Source organism: Mustela putorius, unplaced genomic scaffold (assembly GCF_011764305.1).
Source record: "Mustela putorius furo isolate JIRA1106 unplaced genomic scaffold, ASM1176430v1.1 tig00003913_pilon_pilon_pilon, whole genome shotgun sequence".
Taxonomy (NCBI): domain Eukaryota; kingdom Metazoa; phylum Chordata; class Mammalia; order Carnivora; family Mustelidae; genus Mustela; species Mustela putorius.
Window position 1 is genome coordinate 6,475,719 of NW_025422060.1, and position 22,276 is coordinate 6,497,994.

At 52.6% G+C, this 22,276-nt stretch overlaps 1 long non-coding RNA gene across 1 annotated transcript; it reads left to right on the plus strand.

The window, feature by feature from the left end:
- Positions 1-369: 369 nt before the first annotated feature.
- LOC106004231 lies at positions 370-12,392 on the plus strand. Its single transcript, XR_001177152.2, has 3 exons — positions 370-3,406; positions 11,553-11,655; positions 12,152-12,392. It is a non-coding gene; the product is annotated as an uncharacterized LOC106004231 (long non-coding RNA).
- The last annotated feature ends 9,884 nt before the right edge of the window (positions 12,393-22,276 follow it).

The window sequence follows — 22,276 nt, forward strand, 5'->3', positions numbered from 1 at the left end:
CCAAAGAATTGGGGTGACTCCCACAGGCAGCCGGAGTTGGGACCAGAATCTTGGCCCAGAGCCTCCAAGCTGCAAAGTCAAGTGAAACCCCCAACCTGAAACCCCCCCTTTGGAAAGAGCATCCCTTTCTCACAATCGGCCCGGGCGGGCGCTAGCCGGTTAAGTAAGCACGTGTTGCTAGGCTGGCGACAAATGACGCGGCTAATTCCCCTCGCCCCGCTGGTCCCAGCGCCGCGGTGACGCCGCGCTCCCCGCGCACACGTGCGCAGTCGGGCGGGCGCGGGAGCAGCTGCAGAGGCCCGGCCGCGGGGGAAGCTGGCGGGGGGTGGGGGTGGGGGCTCAGGAGGCCTCCTGAGCCCCCACCCCACCCCTCTCGCCCCTGCGCTGCGGGGAGGGCCCAGCCAGCCGGGCCTTTCAGAGTTAATTAGCCTTCATGAATATGGATGCCACCGCCGATTGAATACGGTTGAGAGGTCATAACCTGACCCCGGCGAGGCGTGCATAAAGAAAAGACTACTTTTCTCGGCTCGGTCCCTAATTGAAAGCCGAGTTGTCAGGCGCTGCGCCGTGGGTGTGATCGCCGCCGCCCCGCTTCTCCCGCAGAAGAAACACTTCGCGGGGCCGCTCTCCCCGGCGCCCGGCCCCCATTAGCAGTCCCTCTAATGACCTGCAGGTCCGTGCAGGCCGCCCCGCCACCGTCCCCCTGCAATGTCGCCCTAATGATATCTGCGCTGGGAATTCATTCCGAAGCGTTCCTTTTCCACGATGGATTTCATTTCCTGTCATTTAGAGCTGGAAGCATTTATGGAATATCACATGGTTTTCGTTTACACAGGAAATCAGCTGCAGTTGTGAGAAGATACCGACTTACTTTTGGTGTTTGTTTTTGGAAATCCACCCCCGAACTAAGGGGGGGGGGCGGTGGAGGAAGAGAGAAAACTAGCGTGTAGCATTTTCTTTGGAAACATTTTCCTTTTTGATCCAGAGTCCCTGTTCTCCCGAGTGGTCTGTGATTATTCAGAAAGCAGCGGTTTATTTCTGACACGTGGTAATCACTTTATGCGAAGAAAGCCCAGCCAGAAGAAGAGACGCTTTTGCTTTTCGCAGAGCGGAGGCGGGAGCGGCGGGCCCGGCGGGCGCGGGGGCGCGCAGCTGTGCCCAAGTCCCGCCCAAACCCCGCCTCCCGGCCTCGGCGCGGGACCCGCCCGGTGGTGGGGGTGGCGGGGGTCCGTGGGCCCTGCGGTCCTCGCAGCGCTGGCCGCACCTTCCGGGCACCACGGCCCTTGCTGCCCCGGCCACTCGCTGGCACCGCTCCGCTTGGACCCGAAAAGAGCGGTGTCTTGCGCCCACCCCCCTTCACCCCAAGGACCTTGCCGAGTCGGGCCGTTCTTGACCCAGCCGCGACCCATCACCCCAGGAACCAGAGAACTGCAGGAGCTGACAACAGAGATGCGGACTAATGTGGGAGAGTTTGCGATTTGTTCTTTAGGCTCCGCCCTCCGGTGGTCACTGAGTTACAGACTCCAGACTCGCCGCACCCCACAAAGACGGCACTCTCTAGTGACACCCCCCGCCCCGCTTCCTTCCCCAATGTGGCTCCAGCGACTTCTCCCTTCTCCGCCCGGGTTCGGAGGGCAACTAGACGGCCCTGGGCAATAGCGCCACCTTGTGGGCATCTCCTCTGCACACGTCTCCTCCGATCCTTGGCCAGGATGCTGAACAATCTGCGTGGAATGGAGACTACCTTAACAGATCCAGGGGCCCCAAAACGGATCCAGGGCTGCAGAGGAACCCCCACCAGGATTTGTAATGGAAATGGTCTCTATCCCTAGAATGAGCTGCAAACAGGATGACAGGTTCTCCTTTCGTGTCATGTACCAAGACATTCCACAGTAAGAAACCCATTCTTAATGATTTAAGGCTGACCCCCACCCCAACAAAATGGAAAATGTCCTAGTAGAGATAGGATTTAGGCATTTATTTCAGAGTGAACTGGTTTATTACCTTTTCTCAAGGGTAAGAAGGCTCCTAGGGAAGGGAGAAAGCAGGAGTCCCCCCTTCCCCCTTCCATGTCCAAGAGGGGCAGGAGCCAGCCCTGTGACCACCCTTCGAGGGCAGGGATCACCTATATGGTGAGACTAGGGGGTGATGAGATGGTGCCTGTGGGAGACAGGGTGGGACAGAGTCCTGTGCACATTCCGGGGGTGGTAAGGGAGCCTTCAAAGAATAATGAGTCCCCCTTGGGCCCCCAGTACCCAGGTGTCCCTCTATGGTTGCTGGTTATCTCTGGCAGCTGAGTCCCTTTTAATGGAGACTCTCAGACAGCCTCACTAAGGCCATCCTCTTCCGCTGCTCTCCCCCGCCTCTGTAGCCCGTAAAACCAACAGCCATCTGTGTGAACATGAGCCCCACGTTTTTATAGTCTGTCTACTGGCGGCTGCAGGACAAGTAGGGGACAAAAGCTTCTTGCTCCAGCCCTTTCTGTCTCCAGTATTAAACTGTGTAACACGACCCGTGCTCTGAAACCAAATATTCGAGAGGACACCCAGAAGCCACCTGGCTACCACATCTCTTGATCAGGCGGGTCACTGGTGCTGTGAAAATCCCACCTGGGGAATTTTCTGGGCTTCTGAGAGGTCAGCAGGCAAAGCTCCCTCCCATGGTACAGGGAGCCTGGCCTCCCGGCTGTCACAGGCAAGTTCCAGATCTCAGGGTGTGCAGACTCCGTCTCAGTGGGGCCTGGGAGCAGACTGGGGGAGATGCTGCTCCTTTCCACAGCAGGTGGTTCTGGTCTCCATCTGAGGCTCTCCACCGCTTTCCTCCCAGGAACTGCGTTCACCTCATGTTGCTTGTTACCTAACTGATGAACTATCCGAGTCAGCGTGGTACTTCTCTGAGGCTCTCCAGCTCTGCACTAGCGGGGCCCCCGAGGAGCTCCTGAGAGCAGCCCATGGCAGGCCCAACGCACTGATCTGGTATATTCTGAGATCCATCTTCTTGCTCTCTTGTCTCTCTCTCTCTGTCTTCCACACAGTGCTCCTCTTTTTTTCTCCTCTCTCTCTGGAAGTATGGAGTTTATTGGCCTCTGCTGGAGGGAAAAACAATCACAAACTTAATTACTGTAAGATCCAAACCCTGCCTGGCTGTTTTTGGTTTCAGGGTGGTTCCCAGTGAATCACTAGGGCACACCCTCTCTCAGCTTAGGGCTCTTCTGGGTCCCATTGGCTTGACCACCTGGAAAATGGGAGGATTTTCTGAAGGAAGGGCAAGTTTTGAAAGGAAAAACCAGATGCCTGAGAGCTTCTCTGTCTCCCAAGCCCACAGGGGCCCAAGCCAAGCCCAGTCTCACAGGAGAGGGCTGGCAGGAGGCTGTGGCCTCTCCCAGAGAGCGCCTTCCCCTGAAAAGGTGAGTGGCTTCAAACCCCCACCCCTACCCCCACCCCCCCAACCTATGGCTTTACTGTCCTGGATTCAATTTTAAATAGATCAGCATTTCAATATGTATGTATTCCTGCTGCATTTACAAAAACCCGAACCCAACCTTCTGGTAACATGCCAGAAGAGATATATAATGATGTTGTTTAGCAGCAACTGTGTTATTCGGTGTTGTTGACAGTAAAATAAATTAACATAATAAACATAATTTGCTCAAAAAACGGCTAAGGAAAAGCAGATGGTTAGCACATTTCGCAGGACCTGTTGGTCCAAGTTTGCACGGATGTTTAGACGCTGTGCTGCCTGCAACAGATGCTCGCCTGGGTCCCCACGTGATGGGCACAGGCATGGGGGAGGGCCCTGGAAAAGGAGGTACAGGGCAGCCACATGGGACAGGGTCCCAGCCAGGGCCAGCCCAGGGCAGGAGCATCCACAGAAGCGCCCAGAGAGGTCTCCCAGGCCGGGCTATTAGCATTCATGGCCTGTCCCTGCCCAGAGCCCTTCCTTTGTGCTCCTGGAACAAGGGAGCTTTCTTCCGGGGCGGGCTGGCGCTGAAGCCCTCAGGCTGCTGCCTCCCAGTCTCACAGTGGCTCCCAGGCCAGTGGGCCTTGCCTGGATGCTCAGAGTAGTGCCTAAAAAAGAAGAAAAAGTCATTTTTTTAGGAGGAGGCCTGGGGAGCGGGGGTTGGGACGGTTCTCTTTCTCCCTAAGTTGGAGGGGAGGGGGCCCACGGGTCACTGTAGTCGAGGTCCTGGTGGTCTGGGGATACCAGCTTCTCCCCCCTTGCCAGCTTTCAGAAGAGCTTGAGAAGCTTCTGAAGGTTCCTCTACTGCCTGGGCACCTGTAGGCAGAACCCTGGGGTTCATACTGGAGATTCTGACAGGAAAGAGCTCAGAGCAGGAGGCTCAACCCTGTAGGAGGTGACTGGAAAGATGGATGCTTGTCGTAGGATGACCTAGGGGCCCCTAGTGCCCTAGCTTGGCTGTGAACTCTGCAGTGATCCTGAGTCCAGCTTCTTGTTCTCTAAGTGGAATTGTTATGAAGGCCGGATAGAATGGCTGTTACAGCGTGCCCAGCATCTGCCCCGTGTGCTGTCCCCACGAGTGCTCTCCCTAAGTGGCAGCCATCTTTAATCCTGATGGCAACAGCTAAGATGGTTTCATGCAAAAAGCAGCATTCCCCCTGGATCCAGAAGATAATGAGGAACCCATGCAGGGGTCTAATGGGCCACTCAAACAGCATGACCAAGACTTAGCTGTCCCCAGCAGCTCCTAGCTGATCTTCAGCTCCCTTTGTGACCCTACATGCCATCTTCCATCCAACAGTCCCCGAAGCAGAGCATGCTGTTCCTCTGCTCCAGACCCACTGTCAGGCCAGGTTCTCTGGGAAGCAATTGCAAGGCAAGATTAGAAGGCTCGTGGGGGCGGGGGGGGGGTGTGCAAGGGAGAAAGGGGTGAGACAGCAGTAGGAGTCGGAGAGTCTTCAGACCAGGATGCAGGTCTGACAGCTGGGAAAGGAGAGACTGAGGAAGAAAGTGGGTAACAACAGCCTTGGACCACAGTGCTGCTCTAGAAAGCCTGTTCCAGCCCAGCAGGGAGTACACTGTTGGGGTCCCAGCTCCAGTAATCCTGTATGGGTCAGTCATGGGGCAGAGCGTGGCCTCAGCTTGAGTGCTGGGTGGATCTTGATGGCATTGCAGCTGGAAGCTGTCTGACCACTGTCCTTCCAGAAGGTTCTATCCTGAAGGGAAAGCAGAGCAACACACCCAGATGATACCGCACTGACATGTGGGTTCCCACCGCACTTGGGACAATATGCCCCCGCTCTCCAAGCACCTGCCTGGCTGTCACAGTCTTCTGTCCTCCACCTCACCACCATTCCCAGCCACTGTGCTCCAAGCCCTGGATCCTCCGCAAGGCCAGCTTCTCCCAGTGTTGTGGCTTTTAGGGCTGCCCAGAATGCTGAGCTCCTCCTCTTCCCCTGGTGGATTCCTCTTACAGTCTGAGTTCAGATGTCATCAAGGCTTTCTCGGGACCTGGCGCTCTGAAGTCGCCCCCATCCCCGTCTTCACAGTGTCTTATTTCAGCTTTGCACAGTCCTTTTCCCTGTCTATATTCTGTGTGTTTCTTCTTGTTGTTGTTTATGTGTGTGGGGATTGCATCACTTGTGGAGATAAGGGCCTTCTCTGATTGCTTACCACTGGTTTTCTAGAACAGTGGCTTGCTGCACAGTAGCCATACAATCTGTACATGATGCAGGTGCGAATGCAAGACCCAGAAAGGCTGGGGCACTAGAATCTGGTAGCTGAGTGCTCTGAGCGCGGCTCTGCCCATTTTTCAGAACAAAAAAAGAATTAGATACTGAGTGTTTGTGGGCCTCAGCTCTGCTCCCCTGGGACTCTTAGACAGGTCTAATAGGAAAATCGAACAGGGAAAGTGCTCCAGAACCAAGGGCATGAGACCCATTGAAGGTATTTATGCTTTACTGAAACCTTTCAGGACTGTTAGCATAACAACCACTGTGATGTGCTGACATGCCAGTGAAGGGTGGATCACAACCTCTTCCCCCAAAATCCCTTCTCTCTGAGGAGTTTTTTTTTTTTTTTAATCCTTTAACATAAAAGACCTGCTTTTCCTAGCCCAGGAAGTCGGCTCAACTGTTGGCAGTTTAGTTATTACCAGCAGAATGTTCTAGAACATTCCAGTAACTTGCTCTATGACCTTGGGCACTTTTCAAGCACAATTCTTCAGTCATTTTGCAGGGACCGTGGGAGGCTGTAGCTATACCAAGTTCTTCTGGCTGACGTTTATAAACAAATGTTTGCAATTGATACTTCTACACCCAAACCAAGCAAAACGTCCCCCTAGAACCACACCCAATAACAACCCTGAAATTTCCAATTATCCCAAATCCTCTGGACTCGCAGAACATAGCCCTCTCAGGACTGTGCGTACTGTGCTAGCGAATCATCCCCAAACTATTACAAAAATCTCCACCAGGGCCATGGCAGCTGCGGCACAGATGTTCCTCAGAGCGGCTTGGGCATTGTTTAGTATCAATAAACACTATCTCTAAGGCATAACACATGAGCCGCGAGCTAGAAATAGTGATAACAAGAGCCCTGCCGACCATTTGCAGGGAAATGGGATCCCACTGGGGACTGAGGGCAGACCCCTCCCTCCCGCATGGAATGCCCAGTTTCAGAGCACACTGTGATTTAGGTGTTGAGCGTTGGCAGGCCTCAGGCTCGGATCTCTGTGCCAAATGGCCAGTTTGCTCCTAGAGATGGATGCCTGGAGTTTGTGCTAAACCTGGACACCCCAAATTTGTGGTTCTCAAGCCCTGGGCCCGCCCTTTAGAGTTTGCCTAGCAGATGTCTCAAAAGATTTAACTCTAGGTGTGCTGATTTCTGAAACCACACAGGTTGTGGTTGGCTCAGCCACCACCAGTTTAAAAGAAGTAACTCCCAGCTAGATGCCATCCCTCTGGGAGAGCCAGCTACTATGTCCCTGTTCTCATTTCTGCCAGAACGGGGCCCCTGCAGAGATGACAAACCATAGTAGACCTCAGAGCTCTCCAGAGGTCCCTTGAGGTGTGATGCTAAAGCAGTGTGCTTGCCCACCAGCAGGAGGTGATGAGGCCAAGGCCATGTTCAGGGCATCCCCATATTGAGTCTGGAGGGGACCTTAGAGATGGGCTAGCCTGACCCTCATTCTGCAGATGTGGACCCATGGCCAAATCACTGACATGATTGTTTCAGGTCACATGACCAGGTAGAAGCAGCTAGAACTGGCCCAAGGTGCAGTTTGATGATTGATGTCAATATCTACTTCCATCTAGTCCTTCTGTGGTTGTGCCTCATCTTTTAAGTGCATATCATTGCGGGGTGATTAGTATACCCTCAGCTAAAGAGAAATTCTTCCATAAATGACATTTGTTTAAAAAGTCGACCAAAGCAGCTTATCAGCCTGAGGATCTGAGTTCAAAGTTTTCTGGCCCTGCAATATGGGAAGGACACAGGAGAAGGACATGAGATTTTAGACTGATCCAGCCCAAGGACATTTATTCTTAGTAGGTAAGAGTCTGGGGGTTCTATATGGTTCTAAAAGTGCTAAGAAAGGGTGAAGATTCTAGAAAGTCTTGCTTGGGTCTTTTCTAGTCTACACCAGGGTAAGTCTGATCACTGTGTGAGTCACAGTGTCATGTGCTGCTCTAAGTGTTAGGGGCAGGTCCAGGGTGGACACCTCCTGAGGACTGTCTGCACCAAGGACAGCCTTCTCAGACCACCTGGAAAAGACTCTGGTCTGGACCAGGGTATGCATGCTCTCCAGCCTGTTACAATGTGACTTGTCTGAACTGACTGTTCCAGGAAAGGAATGAATTTCAGGACCTTTTTGGCTGTTGAGGGGGAGTCTGCCAAGTTCTCCACTAAGTCTCCCTCTCCCTATTTCAGAGGAAGAGTGTTTTTTCCAACGTGGCCTGTAGCGACTGTGGGAGGCAGGGCCTGGTCAGGAACCCAGACCTTCAAATCCTGGCCGCCGTCCCTCTGCCCCGGTGAGCCAGCATTAATGAACGAGAACACGCCCTAGCTCATCGGAGCCTACAGAGCAGCTGGCGAGGGGTGGGAAGAGTGGACAGCTGCACACGGATAGCCTTCCAAGTTCTCCAGGCGGCCTCAGAGTGTCACGGGCGGGGGCCCCGAACCACGGCAGTGGACCCTAGGCCTCATGGAAGGCAGGTCTGGGAGCATCTGTTATCGGTAGACCAATCTTTGTTGAGCGTCCACCACTTGCCGGGCACTTTGCTGGGCACCAGGGCCACGAGGACTGGGAAGCCAGCTGCCATCCCCAATCTTGGCAGATATAGGAGGGAAGCTATTTCAGGTCCATCAGACAGACGCCCCAGTACAGGGGAGGTGTGTGTGTGCTTGACAGAGAACACCTCGGGCCAAGAGAGTCACTCCGGTTAGTCCTGGCAACGGTGCTAGAGGCTGGTGGCTGAGCATGTCACACCCACTTCTCTGCTGGTGAGTGTGGGGACGGAAGTGCTGCCCTAGGCTCCTTGTCACTCCATTGTGTATTTGTACCTGACTGTTTTTCTAGCACTGACTTCAGTAACTGCCCGCAAGATAGGGTCCCGGGAAGACAGTGGGAGCAGCCAGAGCCCTGCTTCCTCTCTCAGCTCAGGTGAGCTAAGGCGGGGCTCGAGTCCCTGCTTTAGCGCCTGTCCCACCTTCCTGAGCTTCTCCTGATGGTGGCTCCGAAGGGCGCCCCAGGTATACCTGTGCCACACACAGGTCAGGCATGTGCTGGGGGTGCTGGATTTTCAGGCATGTTGGGTTTAAATGGGGCTGAATTATTAATCAAGCCCTGTGGCTGGGGCAGAGCCTGAAGGGAGATGGGGCTTCAGTGTTGAACAGGGGTTGGCTCAGGTCAGAATCTCCCTCTCCCGGCTCTGCTTTCTGCTCTGGAAATCCAAGCGGGTGCTGTATGGAGCGCCCAGGTTGGACCAAATCTCCGGATGCATCTCAGTGGGGATCCTGAGAGTGGCTGAGGGAACACCCCCCCAACACACACATTGCCCCAAGCGTTGTGGATTAATAAACATCATTTAAAAATAATTACAATAATTAATTTCAGAAATAGCCTTTGCCAAATAACTCATTAAATGTAATCTCCCTGGATGTCAGCTCTGCTCATCGTCAGGCCTTTGGTGCACACGGAGAGCAATGCAGAGCTTAGCTTAAGTTTCCCTTCAGAATTGTTGCCATCTTTAGCTGTTTTCCTGATTTGCAGCCGGGTGATGTCCCAGCAGAGTCCATCCTGGTTCTCTGCAGTCCAGGACCGTGTTTGTGTGTAGGGGGGAAGCGGGGGGTTCTGGCAAGATATTTGGTTGGAGGGCACCTTGGGCTTCTCTCTGAGGCAACCACAGGCAAAGGTGAGAAGTTCTCATTTCTGTACTTAGATCCTCCCTGATCTTTTTTCTGAGGTGGACTTACACCACAAGTGTCCAGTGAGTGAGGGTAAAAGAAGGTGGCATGGTGGGCAGCATATGCCAAGAAGCCTGCCAGGGACCAAACGGTGGTAGCTTGGTGAATGGCATTTTCCTCCCCTCTTTCAATTTAGGTCAGCAGTTGGCTCTGCTTTGACTGTATGGGGGGGATCAGGGCAACAAAGCTGGCCGTGACTGGCTAGACACAACAGACCCAAAGAGCTGTGACACAGGCCCTTGCCCTTTGGCGACTCATAGTCTCCTTAGAGGATTGAGACGTGTGTGTATGAGGGATATAAAACCAATAGAACTCTCCATTGATGGTGGAATGTGATGTCAGATGAGGGATTTGGAGAATGATTCCTTTTAGAGGTCCCAAGAGAAGGAGCTAGCCCTTTCTTGGTGATCCTGGGAACCCTTCACAGAGGAAAGGAGATTTAAATGCTGTCCTAAAAGCATGGTAGAATTTGAAAGACATGGGGGTGGCAGCAGAGGACAGCAGACATAAAGGCCCATGGGCAGGACCACACAGGGCACTTTGCTCAATGGGTTCACTGGCCGGGTGGGCTGGGGACGAGATAGGACAAATCAGGCTAGAGAAGTGGGTTGGGACCAAATTGTTCAGGGTCTTGAATGCTAAATTTTAGTCTGACAGAAAATTTGTTTTGAAAGAGGTGATGAGATCAGGGTGGGAGAGGTTTTACAGTGGAAGGTATTGTAGGGGAGCCAGCCCCCACATGTGGTATCTCAAGAAACTCTGGCTATGGGATACAGGATGAATGGTTCAGGTACAAAATATTCTGGGTAATCTGCTACTCTGAGAATGGGTTGTACCCCAAGTGACAGAAAAGCCCCAAAATAACACCAACTTAAAAATGGTTGGGTTCTCTCACATTCTAAAACTTCAGTAGATAGTTCAGGGATTGGATAGTTTTCTATGGTGTCAGCAATCCAAGTTGTTTCCAGCTTATGGATCTACAGTACATGACTTTTCTTCCCAATAGCTTCTCATGGGCCAGTATGGCTGTTGCAGCTCCAGCCTTCACATGTCATTCCAGGCAACAGAAAGAAAAATGGAAAACTAAACATGGCCATGAATTCCTTGACAGTTCTCCCACTGAGAAGTGGGGATTATGTCCTCACCCCTTGAGTAGACTACTTTGTGCTCTAGAAGATGGCAGAAGTGATGTTACACCAGTTTCCAAGTCTAAGTCTTAAGAAAATGGCAGCTTCCACAGCCTCTAAGAACATTCTGGAAACCTTGGGTTGCCATGTGACACAGCTGACTATCCTGATGGCAGTGTTGGAGAGGCCCTGTGTAAGAACTGCCTTTGACAGTGACTGTTGAACCCAGTCTTCTAGCCTTCTCCACCAAGGTGCCATCATGGCCACCATTGGCTAGCTCACCCACCAGCTGAACATCACCAACAGACTCTGAGAAGGGAAAAACATACCACCTAGTGGACTGTATCTAAGTTTTAAGGTCACAAAATTGGGAAAGACAATAAAAATGATTGTTGTTTTAAGTCACTAAATTTTGGGGTGATTTGTTATTCAACAATAGATAACTAGAACAAAATTTGGTACCCAGAATTGGGTTGCTGCCATAGCAAAAAGCTAACACATGGCCGTGGCTTTGGGATGAGACATTGGGAAAAATCGGGGAGGACCTTGTGAGAATTGTTAATAAAAGTTGGAGGGATTTCAGAAAAACTACTGTGAAAGCCTGGAGGACAGTAAGGAAAATGTTATTGGAGGCTACAAGGAAGTTTGGCACACTGTTGCCTATGGTCACACCAGCTCATGCTCTCTCTCTCTCTCTCAAATAAATAAATAAATAAATAAATAAAATGAATGAATAAATAAATAAATAAAAATCTTCAAAAATAAAAATGAAAAACAAGAATGTTAAGGGCATTGTCCATAATAGCACTTGACTGAGAGCTGCTGGGAGCCACTCTCTGAGAGCAGGACATGGCTCCAACCAGGGAACTAGAGACATGAGCCTGGCTGGATTTCAAATTGCTATGGACCAGTTGCCCACACAGGCTTCCCTTCCTCTCTGCTTTTGAAGGGAGGGTATTAAATGGAGCTTTCTTATCCTGACATCCCCATCACTTGTTGTAGGTGTGGGAGCCACGGAATTCTTTCTCGATTTTGGTCTTCGGAATATGGTGCACTAGACTTGAAGAGCTGCTCCTGAAGAAGCTCCTGGACAGACCTGCCTGAGGTAATGAGAGGCAAGACCTTACATCCGAGCCTCAACTGTGGTGGAAAGAGACCTTTGGGGGTCCTGGAATTTTGTGTTTTGGAACAACTGTAAGTAATCTGCACTGGAGTATGGCCTGTGGTGGACTAAATATAGCGCACGTTCTTTGAGGTGTGCCCACCACGCTTTGGGCTTGGGTCACAAACCAGGACCCGTTCATTTGAGGTAACCTCACAGTCTAGTTTGAATGCAAACAAAAACATTGTAGGTTAATCCTCGGGGTCTACAAATCCTCTGTCAGCACTTCACCCATGCTGGACTCAGGGATGATACACTAATAGCACCAAATGGGGGGTGGTGTGGAAGGAAGTGGGTGAGAGAGAGAACCACTAAAGAGAAGAGTGACCACACTCCAGGCCCACCAACGTGTGCCCAGTTTTCCACAAGGCTGTGGAGGGCGCCCCTCTTTGGGGGAGGGGGAGCAGTCTAAGAGGCTTCTGGGGGACCCTCCTGGCAGGTCACATGTGGAAGGGCAGAGGCAGTTACTGAAGAACCACACTCGGGCCTCAGGACACCAAGGAGCCTGTGGTGAGACGCCGCTCCCCAGACATGCGGCCATCGAGACCCAGTGCTTCGTCCGCTCCCTCCCAGAAATTCCCGTTCTCTGCTCTACAGCTGTCAGAAACCTTAACTAACTGAAGGAAATGGATTCTATTGCACACAATCATAATTGCCTCCAGTGAAACAATAAAAAAAATTTTTACTGCTCTTCTGCAGTTGAGTTGTTAGAAAGTAAAGTGGAGTGTGCCAATTTAAGAGCCCAGAACGTAGTTTCCTTTGGGGACAAAAGCCCGAGCTGTCAAATGCCTGGTGGCTGGTCAAAGCGGAGCTTCCGGTGGCGGTAGGAATGTGACAGCAGACGCCGAGAGAGGGAGTGGGCAGAGAGTGGCTCCTGGGAGCCCGGTCCTTCTTTCTCCATAAATTTTTCCTAAATGAGCAAATGCCCTGCTATAGAAATGTCCAGCATTTTCCAAATGATGTTCCAGGTAGAGCCAGTTGACTCACCTATCTGAGGAAGCACTTAAAACCAAGCTTCGGGGCTAGATTCCAGTCCCTCCTGACGCTAGAAAAGGGGCAGGTGGCGACTGGCCCTGGGGAACGGATGAGGCAGGGGCTGGCCTTGGCCGGGAGGCAACGCCGTTCACCATCCCCTAAAACCACCACCAGGGTGAGGAAGGAAGCCTGGGGAAATGAGACATACACTTGAAAACACACATTTTTATTCCGGATTAGGTGTGTCTTCCCATTATAAGAGGGAACAAATGACCCAGGCTGCTGCTTAGGACTCCTGGTGACAGGACCCCAGACTGGGCCAAAGAGCCTGGGCCTAGGGCTCACCCTTGCCTTGGCCTCACCGACCTTCCAGATGGTGCCCGGGACACACCACATGGATGGCTCCCCCGGACCACTGAGCTGAAGGAGTAGAGCAGCGTGGGTCCCCGGGTGGGAGCAGAGCCAGTGCCTTGCCCCCCACCCCCAGCATCTCTGCGCATGCTCCCTGTGCTCCCTCAATGAGCCGTCCTGTCCTTGTCCCTCCCACACCACGGTGGCCAACGTGTCCTGCCGGGAGCGAGGGGCCACGCCACAGATCTTGTTTCAGGAAGCAGCGTGGCCTCTGGCCTAATTGTAGGGGTGGGAGCACAGAGGCAGCCACAGGCCTTTCCTCTGCCAACAAAAAGGCTGAAGTTCAGTCCTCCTAGGTTTCATTTCAAAGAAAGCTAAAACCCCCTCATTTCGCCTAAGTGCTGCCTTCACAGAGTGGAAATGGAGACTTTTATTTGTCTCTGCCCACTGCTTTCTGCACCCCACCTGCTTCGGAGGTGGTCTAATGGGTGAATTACTCATGTCCTGCTAATCAGCTCCAGGGCCTGCGACAGGGAAGTGAAGGGAGCCAGTTACCACAAGGGCTCCTCCTCCCTGGAGCCGCGAACCCGGCAAACTCCCTGCTTCCACTTAGGACCCAGGCTCCCTCTGAGCGCCTTCTGGGAGCCCTGATCTGGGTTCAGCTGGGGCTCCTTTGGATGAGAACTCCCAGGAGAGCTTCCTACTCAGGCCTCTTGAAAGGGCCAGCGAGGTCTGACCTGGGGTAGGAGGAAGCTGTTCCTGCCCCCCCAACACCCCATCCGTTCCCAGGGGGCACAGTAGGGCCCCAGGAATATTTTATTTATTAAAGAAATATTATATTTATTAAAATTAGAAACGTTAAAAACTCAGTCTTTCTTAAGCTTGTAAGTTCAGCTTCCAGTAAATCTAGCATTCACTTTGAACTTGAAATGTTTGATCCCACTTTTTTTTTTGAGAGAGAGAGGAGAACGCGCAGGCACACAGGGTTGGAGGTGCAGGGGGAGAGAGCGGGAATCTTAAGCAGGCTCCATACCCAGCGCAGTGCCCATCCCGGGGCTTGGTCTTAAGAGCCTGAGCCCATGACCTGAGCCAAAATCAGGAGTCAGACACTTAACCGACAGAGCCACCCAGGCAGCCCTGTTTGGTCCCATTTTGAGTTCTCATCTTACCCAGCTGTTATACTTAAAAGCTTGGAGGGCTTCGTGAAATCTTCCATAATAGTCTTAGATTTCCATACAGTTCAGTCCGGCCAGTTTCCCTCTGACCCCCTTCCCATCCAAATGCCCCATCGTCTTAGGGAAAAATATGACCTGGGAATTAGTGTTCAAATGGAATGTTTCCTCAGATGTAAATATTGGAGACTTGGTTCTCAGCAGACTCCAGTTGCCCTACGTGCTTTGACCACGTGGCCTATGGTATTTTCGAGCCTGGAGCCAACTGCCTCTTTCTCCACATAGACCCGAGTATTTCAGGAAGCCGCCTCTCCCTGTGTCCCTTCTGCTTCTGTCTGGAAGGCTGGGTTGGACCATGCCTGCCTCAGGGTGGGCTGCTGACAGGGCACAGCGTCCCCTCAGCAGGCTGGGCACATCTGGGCGCTCCCCCTCGGTCCTGCCCCGGGCCCGCCTCCATCCTCCACTGCTCCTGTGGGGAGGGAGGGCACTCACCTGGGGCACCACCACAGCCCACCTGGTGAGATACTTCGGCACCTCAACTCACAACTGTGATTCAGTCAACAAACATCAGCGGCGAATTGCTAATCTTTCAGGATTTCTCCAGTGGCATATTCTTTATTTTGGAAGATTGGTTTTGTATTAATGGATAATTTCCATGAGAAGTGAACTTTCAGGTGTGACTTGGAAGAGAAAGTCATTGCTAGAAAATTAGAGAGACGTCCCATTTTAAACACACACACACACACAGACATTTACAATAATAGATTTTTAACAAAGGACGTCTTTGGAGAGTTTTAAAGGAGTCCCCTCCCTGTGTTGTCCCTGGACTATGAGCGAGGGTGGTTAACAATGATCAGGGGCTCTTGAGTCACCAGTCCTCCTGGCTGTAGCTCACCGTTCATGGGCCTGAGCGGCTCTAACAGCACGGGGCTGGTGTCAAGCAGCCTTCGCCTGGCTTGTTGAAAACCAGTAGTTGTGTAACACTCCGACTAGGTAATTTGAAAGTTGCCCTTGGGGATCCATATATTTTAATTTCAAGGCCTTAATTCATGAGCAAGTCTATTCAATAAGGAACAGGCTTAGGGAATTGCGCAGAGGGAAAGAATATGTCCACGAGGCCAATTACACCAACTCTGGACCTTTCCCAGCTCTGGGGCAGGGTACGACCCGCCTGTGAGAAAACATGGGCCGTTTCCCTGGTTTGCGTGTGTTTCAGGGAGTAGGGATTTCTGCTTTTACTCAGGTTGATTTATTTTTCTTTTCCTTGGTAATTGTTGAAAAACAAAATAAAACCTCCTGTGAGCCTTTTAGAACTTCTGGAAAAGTCCCTTCGCTGAGGAGCTGACTCTGAGAATTGTGGAGAGCAGAGCTGGAAACCACTTCTCCGCAGCCTTTTCATTCCTGGGTGTGTCTGGGAGACATGGGGCTCCCCAGGATGCCGTGAGGGAGTGGGTGCTGCCCGGGGCAGTCAGCAAAACTGGGTTTGTGTTGGCTGGAGGCACAAGAAAACCTTGCTGATGGCACAAAAAGATAACTGCACCATAAGGGGAACAAAATTTTCCTCCTCACCTCGAATGAAAAGAAAGAGAAAAAGGTGACCAAAAAAAAAAAAAAAAAAGAAAAAAGAAAAAGAAGCTTACAATGGCTTCATATGACTCCTTTTAACTCAGAGCTACTGTCTGATGCTTTGAAGGCCACTTTGAGGCAGATTCCACTTGTAACCCCCCTTGAGGGGCATTCTGTTCGAGGGTAAGTGTCCTTCAGGCCTGTGGGATGGTCGCACTTCCTTAGGTGGGCGGATGGCTCTTCCTAAAAACGAGGGAGAGAGTCTGTGGGGTTGGTTCAATCAGGGTAGAAACTGCCATGGATATCCCTGTCAGGGTCACTGCCAGCAATCCCTTGGCACCTGCGCCGTCCCCTTCCTCAGTGGCCACCTCGCCTGGATCCCAGTGCCTGCCAGACACTGCCAGGGCCATAGGGACATGAGGACTTCCTCCCCACAGCTCTCTGGGTCTGCCTGGGCCACAGAGGGGATGAGGGACCCCTACGTTGTTGGGCACAGTGAGGACTGCTGTGCCCTCCAAAGCCTGCAGACACACTGGGCTCCATGTGACCCCCTGGGATTCGGAAACTTTCCATCCCCGCAGAATCCCATCTCCTGTTTTTCTAGGATGGCCCCATCACCTGGCCCTCAGCCAGACCCTGGGGAGACCGTGGGTCACAGGAGAAGGGACTCCCATGGAATCTACAGGTGCTGGGCAGAAGAGGACTCGGGGTCAGTGAGGGTCATTCTTAGGTATTGGCTGAGCCTCTTGGGCAGGTGGGGGACTTTACAGGGTCCCTCATGCAGCTCATTTGCATATCTTTGACATCATCCTGAGCCCCCCAGCCTCTCATCTTCTGCAGTCCTGCCTTGCTGTTGTCATTGCTGCGCATGGTGGTTCAGGCTTCCCTGCGCTGTTTGGGGTCCATGTCACATCTCACTATGCGACCGTGTCCCACCCACCTTTGCCTTCCCACCCCAGCTGCCCACAGCTCCTCAGCTCTCCCAGAGAGCTTGTGCTGAATCGCTTTTTCTAGAAAGCACTTAAGGTAACTCAGAAGATACGTAAAAATACAATCAGATGAGAAACATTATTTTCTGACTCAATGGATTTCAGTTCTTTCCAGCCCTGAGAACCTAGGGATTGATGCATCTAAATCTCTTCGATGCAAGGGTTTACCCAGAAACTGCCCCAAAGTAGACACACAAAGAAGCAGTCCTGGGTTTGGAAGGAAGACCGACCAGCTGGCTCCTCTTGTTCGGTTATGTGGTGATGGACGGTGATTCCAGTTTCATGCCTGTAAATCTTTTTTTATTTGCTGGAGTGTATGACCCTCAGTGAGAGGCGTGATCAGTCCCCTCCGTGGCTAATGTTTGGGCCCCCAGCATGTAAGAGAACTTCAGCCTGATTTGAGCCCAGCCCTGAAGATAGTTGTTCATAAAGTCTATGGCCTGTGATAACACATTTTCCTCACCCCCTAACCCCCTCACATGAGGGGAGCAAATCGCTGCCTGCCCTCGAGTCTTTTTAAATCTCTGTAGCATTTAGTGAACTATCCAGTGTCTGTACTGGGTTTTTATTTATTTTTTAAAAAATTTTATTTATTTATTTGAGAGAGAGAGAGCACAAGCAGGGGGAGTGGCAGGCAGAGGGAGATGGAGAAGCAGGGAGCTCAATTTGGAGCTGGATCCCAGGACACCGGAATCATGACCTGAGCCAAAGGCAGACGCTTAACTGAGCACCAACCCAGGCACCCCTGTACTGGATTTTTAAGCACAGAAACAGACCCTGGGGAGTTTCTACAGAACAGTGATTTCGTGGAAAATCACAGGTAGCTCACAGAATGTGTGGAAATCCTTGGAGTCTGGAAGTGTCAAGAGCAAGGATAGGGGATGGGTAGCAAGGTGATCCTATCTAAACTTGGTCTCATTGCTGCTGCTGACTTGCCACCACGTGGGTCCTTGCTTTCGCTATCCTGGAGTTGCAAAACTGCCACTCCCACAGCCATTTCTCGGTGGCCTTAGCCCTTTGCCTCACTCTCTCAAGAATTAAGCCCCGGGGGTTGCAGTCCATGCCTTGAGAGGCAAAACTACTGATTTGACTTCGCTTTCCTCTCTAGCTGTCCAGTTCCATTGTAGACAGCCACTTTGCCCCATAATCCTTGCATCCTTCATGCCCCAAACATCATTCTATGACAGATCCAGCCCCGTCCCCCAAGCTCTGCCCTCAGTGGGCATTCATTTCAGGCAACCTCAAGTAATAATTTAGCTAGCTATTTTCCCGCTGTGGCTCATGGTCCCATCTCTGAACAAAGGAATTGCTCTGCCCTCAGCCAAGTAATAATCTGGTCTAGTCGCCATCTCCCTTGGAGTCAGTTAGTGGCAGTCTGCTTACAATGAGCAATGCGGCCCCCACTAGACTGTCAACTCCGGGAGGGCAGGAAATTAAGAAATGATTGCCGTAGCCCTCTGTACCATAGGGCCATGCTTAGGAAATTCTCTGGAATTCTAAAACTTTCCACTGACAGCCAAGATCAGCCATCAAAGACTGTGTATGTTTCTTCAGGGAACAGCAGCATTGTAGGTGGGAGCCTTGGTCCTCTCTTAAAGGCCAGGGAGGAAGCAACCTGGAGTTGTACTCCTCCAGCCCATCACTGTTTCGAGTCAGCAATGGAGCAACGGGCGGGTTTGATTACCCGGATCCAACCGTGCTAACTTGGGGTGGGGGGCCCAGAGCAGGGGTTCCTTCTTCTTGTTTGCCTCCTCAGTGAAGTGGATTCAGGTGGAAACCCTTAGATCTTCCTGTGGAACTATGACCTCTGGGTGACCACCTGAGATGGAGAGATTCAGGTTTGAGAATATTCGAGATAGTGATTATTTACCGGCATTGCTTAGAAATTTAAGATTTTGTTTTGATTTTTTAGAGAGAGAGTGCATGTGCAAGAAGGGGGAGGGGCAGAGGGAGAGAGAGAGACTCTCAAGCAGACTCCCTGCTGAGCAAGGACCCCCCCCCCACCCCACCCCCCAACTCAGGGCACGATCCCATGACCCTGAGATCCTGACCCGAGCCAAAATCAAGTTAGATGCTAGACTGACTGAGCCACCCAGGTGCCCGGCTTAGAAAGTCTTATAAGTGAATGATGGACTGAAGTGTTTTGAGTCTTTGCTGAGTGACAATTTATGAGAAACCACTTAGAAATTGTGCGGACAAAATTCCCTCAGTTCTGAGCACACCCTTGTTAGTCTCTGTACTGACGTGACAAATAGCGTTCACTGGATCCGTTGGCGCCCCCTGTTTTCATTTCCTGGGACGCCTGTGTGTGAGATCTACCCAAGAGGAAGCCGTTGTGTGTGAGTGCGTCTCGGAGAAAGCTGCCTATTTGTAAAAGCATCATTGCCCAGTTGAGCTGCTCTTAGACAGACCCGCCCTGAAAGGGGCCTTCAGCTCTTCCACTCCCGCTTCTGCACCTGAAACAGTCCTGGAGGCCCACGCTGGCCTGGAACTCTCTTTTGCCTCCCCTTTTAAGAACTCCAACACTCTCGATGCCGGTTCTGGCCAAGGAGACGGAGAAGTTAATGACTTGAACCTGAAGGCTGGGGGGGTTCTCAGGCCTTTCTGGGGCTCTGTGGCTTTTCCTCTTCTGACTGGACACTTACTTTCCTGAGGGCTTTCCCTCATCGCGAGCTAGGCCTCCTGGTTTTGAGGAACTATGCAGGCTCTGAGGTCTTGGCTGGGCCCTCTGGTGTAGAGCCTGCATCTGGCCGTGACCCACCTGTCCTCCCGCCTGGTTCCCGGATGTCCTGCTCTGGGGGCGGGGGTGGGGGGGTGGTTGGCGGGCAGCTCTGTCCCCCGAGTGGGCGGGAGGCAGCCTGAAGCCACACAGCTGGGACTCATTCAGGCCCAGCCCAGCATGGAGCCTCGTTCTCTGTCAAGTGCTGGCCAACTCCATCTGCCCCACACCTTCTCCACACGAAACGTTCTCCTGGCTTCTTTGGAAAGTAACTTTACCCGCACCCATCCAAGCTGAGGCGAGGAGCTGAAATTTTAGCAGAGGCCCATTGGGAAGCAGGAACAAAAATTAAACAGCTCAGGATAGGATCCTTTTTACCCATTCCAACACTGATTACATGGCCTCCAGCTGGAATGTGGAGAGTGTAGCTCAGAGCACACGCAGACACAGCTGGAATTTATCAGTGGACCCCATATTAACCCATTGGCTCCGGGATGTGGGATTTCCTGGACCTAAAGCACGAATTTTTGCACATTTTTTTGGGTCTTTCCTTTCTGACTTTTATGGAAGCAGGGGGTGTGTGTGGGCAAACAGGCCGACTCGAGAAGCAGCAGGTTGCTGCCCTATTCGCTTCCCATCGCCGACAGAGGAGCCCGGAGAGAAAGGAAAACATGTTCTGGAAGGCCATTTGTTTATTGCTCCTCGCAGGTATGCTGAGGTCCCCATGTCCCTGCCCCACGCTGTACCTTTGGCCTGTAGCCTTTGGTAAATAAGACCTGACATAACACTGATCATCCGCATCACCTCTCCCTGCACCAATTCAATAGACGTGGGAATGTCGGACTGGAGAGGCACAACTGCCCCTCTCAGGAGGGGTGCTGAGAGTCTCTGAGCCAAGTCCTACCACCCCCACCACCTTTAGCAGGGCCCCCAAGGAAGAGTCACGAGAGGCAGTGGTGCCTGGGCTGGGGGCGAGGGGACAGAAACAACGGAAATCCCTAGGCAACTTCTCGCAGGTGCTCACAGTTGGCTTGATGCTCCTCCCGCCCCTCTTCAGAGCTGCTCGGAGCTCACCCCCAGGAACCTGCCGGGAGCAAGACCCTCATTGGAATCTAAACTTCAGCGGTGCAAGACAATCCCCTCGGACCGGCTTCCCCGAGGGCTGAACAGGTGCAGCCCCTCTAGTGTGCGGGACCTGGGGGAGCCCAGGAGTAGGGAGGCCTCCTCCAGGGCCAGGCACCACCGCTTCCAGTCCGTGCGTAGTAGCTCCTGCTGCCCGCTCGGGCTCTTCCACATGTCAGGCTTCTGCAGAAACTTCCCTGCAAAGATCGCCAGCCGGTACGTATATGTTGCTCCACGATCTAGTGGCTGGTGGGTAAACAGCGCTGGCATTTTCCCATGAGTTGCGAACCTTCAGAACTCGGGCGGCCAAGTCTGCACACCACCGGCGCACGCTGGCCCCCCTCGACCACGGCTGCTCCTTTCCCGAACACCCTGACCCTCCCAGGTGGATCCCTGCCTCAGGCCAGCAGATCGGAGGCCTGGTTTCAGTCAGCACACTGGCGGGGTGGGACTGCCCAGAAGACCCTCCAAACATCCCTCCAAGGCCCAGGGCCATGGGGGAGGGGCCCAGCATTGAGAGAACGCAGAAGCCTCCATACTGACCTTGCAGAGTCTGAGGGGAGGGAATGTTCTCTCAACATGGAGCCTTCCCGAAACTGTGACCTGGCGTCTTAGCGTTTCAGTACATGTATGGGAAGGGAAGTCTGGAGCCCGGGACCGAGGTAAAAGCAGCGGACGGACGCCCCATCTTCAGGCTAACAGGCCAAGGAGGTGAAGGGAGGGAGGGAGGCTCAGACAGCAGGAGGTGGACAGACGTTGCCAGGGGGCCTATAACAGAGGCCTCCAGAATATTCCAAATGCTGTGATGCAAAGGGCCCAGGAAGCAGCGCCACACTGCTCTCCAGTCTAGAAGTATCGGTAGCATTTGTGGGAGCTAGGCCGTCTCCTAGCCTGTGAAGCGCAAATTCCCCCAGGATGGGTGTACTTTCAAGAGTCTGTGGGCCAGTTTCCTGGAGGACAAGGGGGTGCTGACAAGCAGGAGGAAAGAAAGCAAGGGGAGGAGTGTGGCCATAGCTCGTCTCCTTTACAATTAGGCCCTGGGTGGCCCAGACAGCAAATGGTGAAGCAATCTTTTAAAAAAAAATAAGGAAAGGACACAAAAATAGTAAGAGCCTTGCCCTTAGACTTGACTCTCACTCACAAAAACCCTAGAAGCCAGCGCAGCTTTGTTTGAAAGACCTGGGTGGTGGTTAAGCAGGTGGGTGAAGGGGATCTCAGGCAGCTGTGGAGAGGTGATGGAAGACACCGGACCAAACCGCTGCTGGCGGCCCCAGCTTCCAAGCTGTGGGCCTAGGAGTCCTTCCCCGCACTGGGATGGGAGGCCGGGAGGTGGTGGAGGGGGTACCCAGGAAGGCGGAGGGCCTCCAGGCTGACTGCATCCCCACAGTCTCATTCCTGGGCTCAGCACGCTGCAGGGAATGCGCTTGGATCGTTAATAGAAAAGAAAGGTAGAGAATATTGAATTTCTGATTAGGCCTGCTGCCTGCTGCTCATCAGATCAGCTCTGAGTCCCCATGGGCCACAGTTTGTTGTTATGACTGGTGAATAAATGATTATTATCTACATAATATCCCAGGCAAAAGCGGCCTAGGCTGCCAAGGCTCCGGTGCCATCCCTCAGGGGTGGGGAAGGGCTGGGCCCGGGCAGCCGTTCTGTGCTCGCTCCGTGGC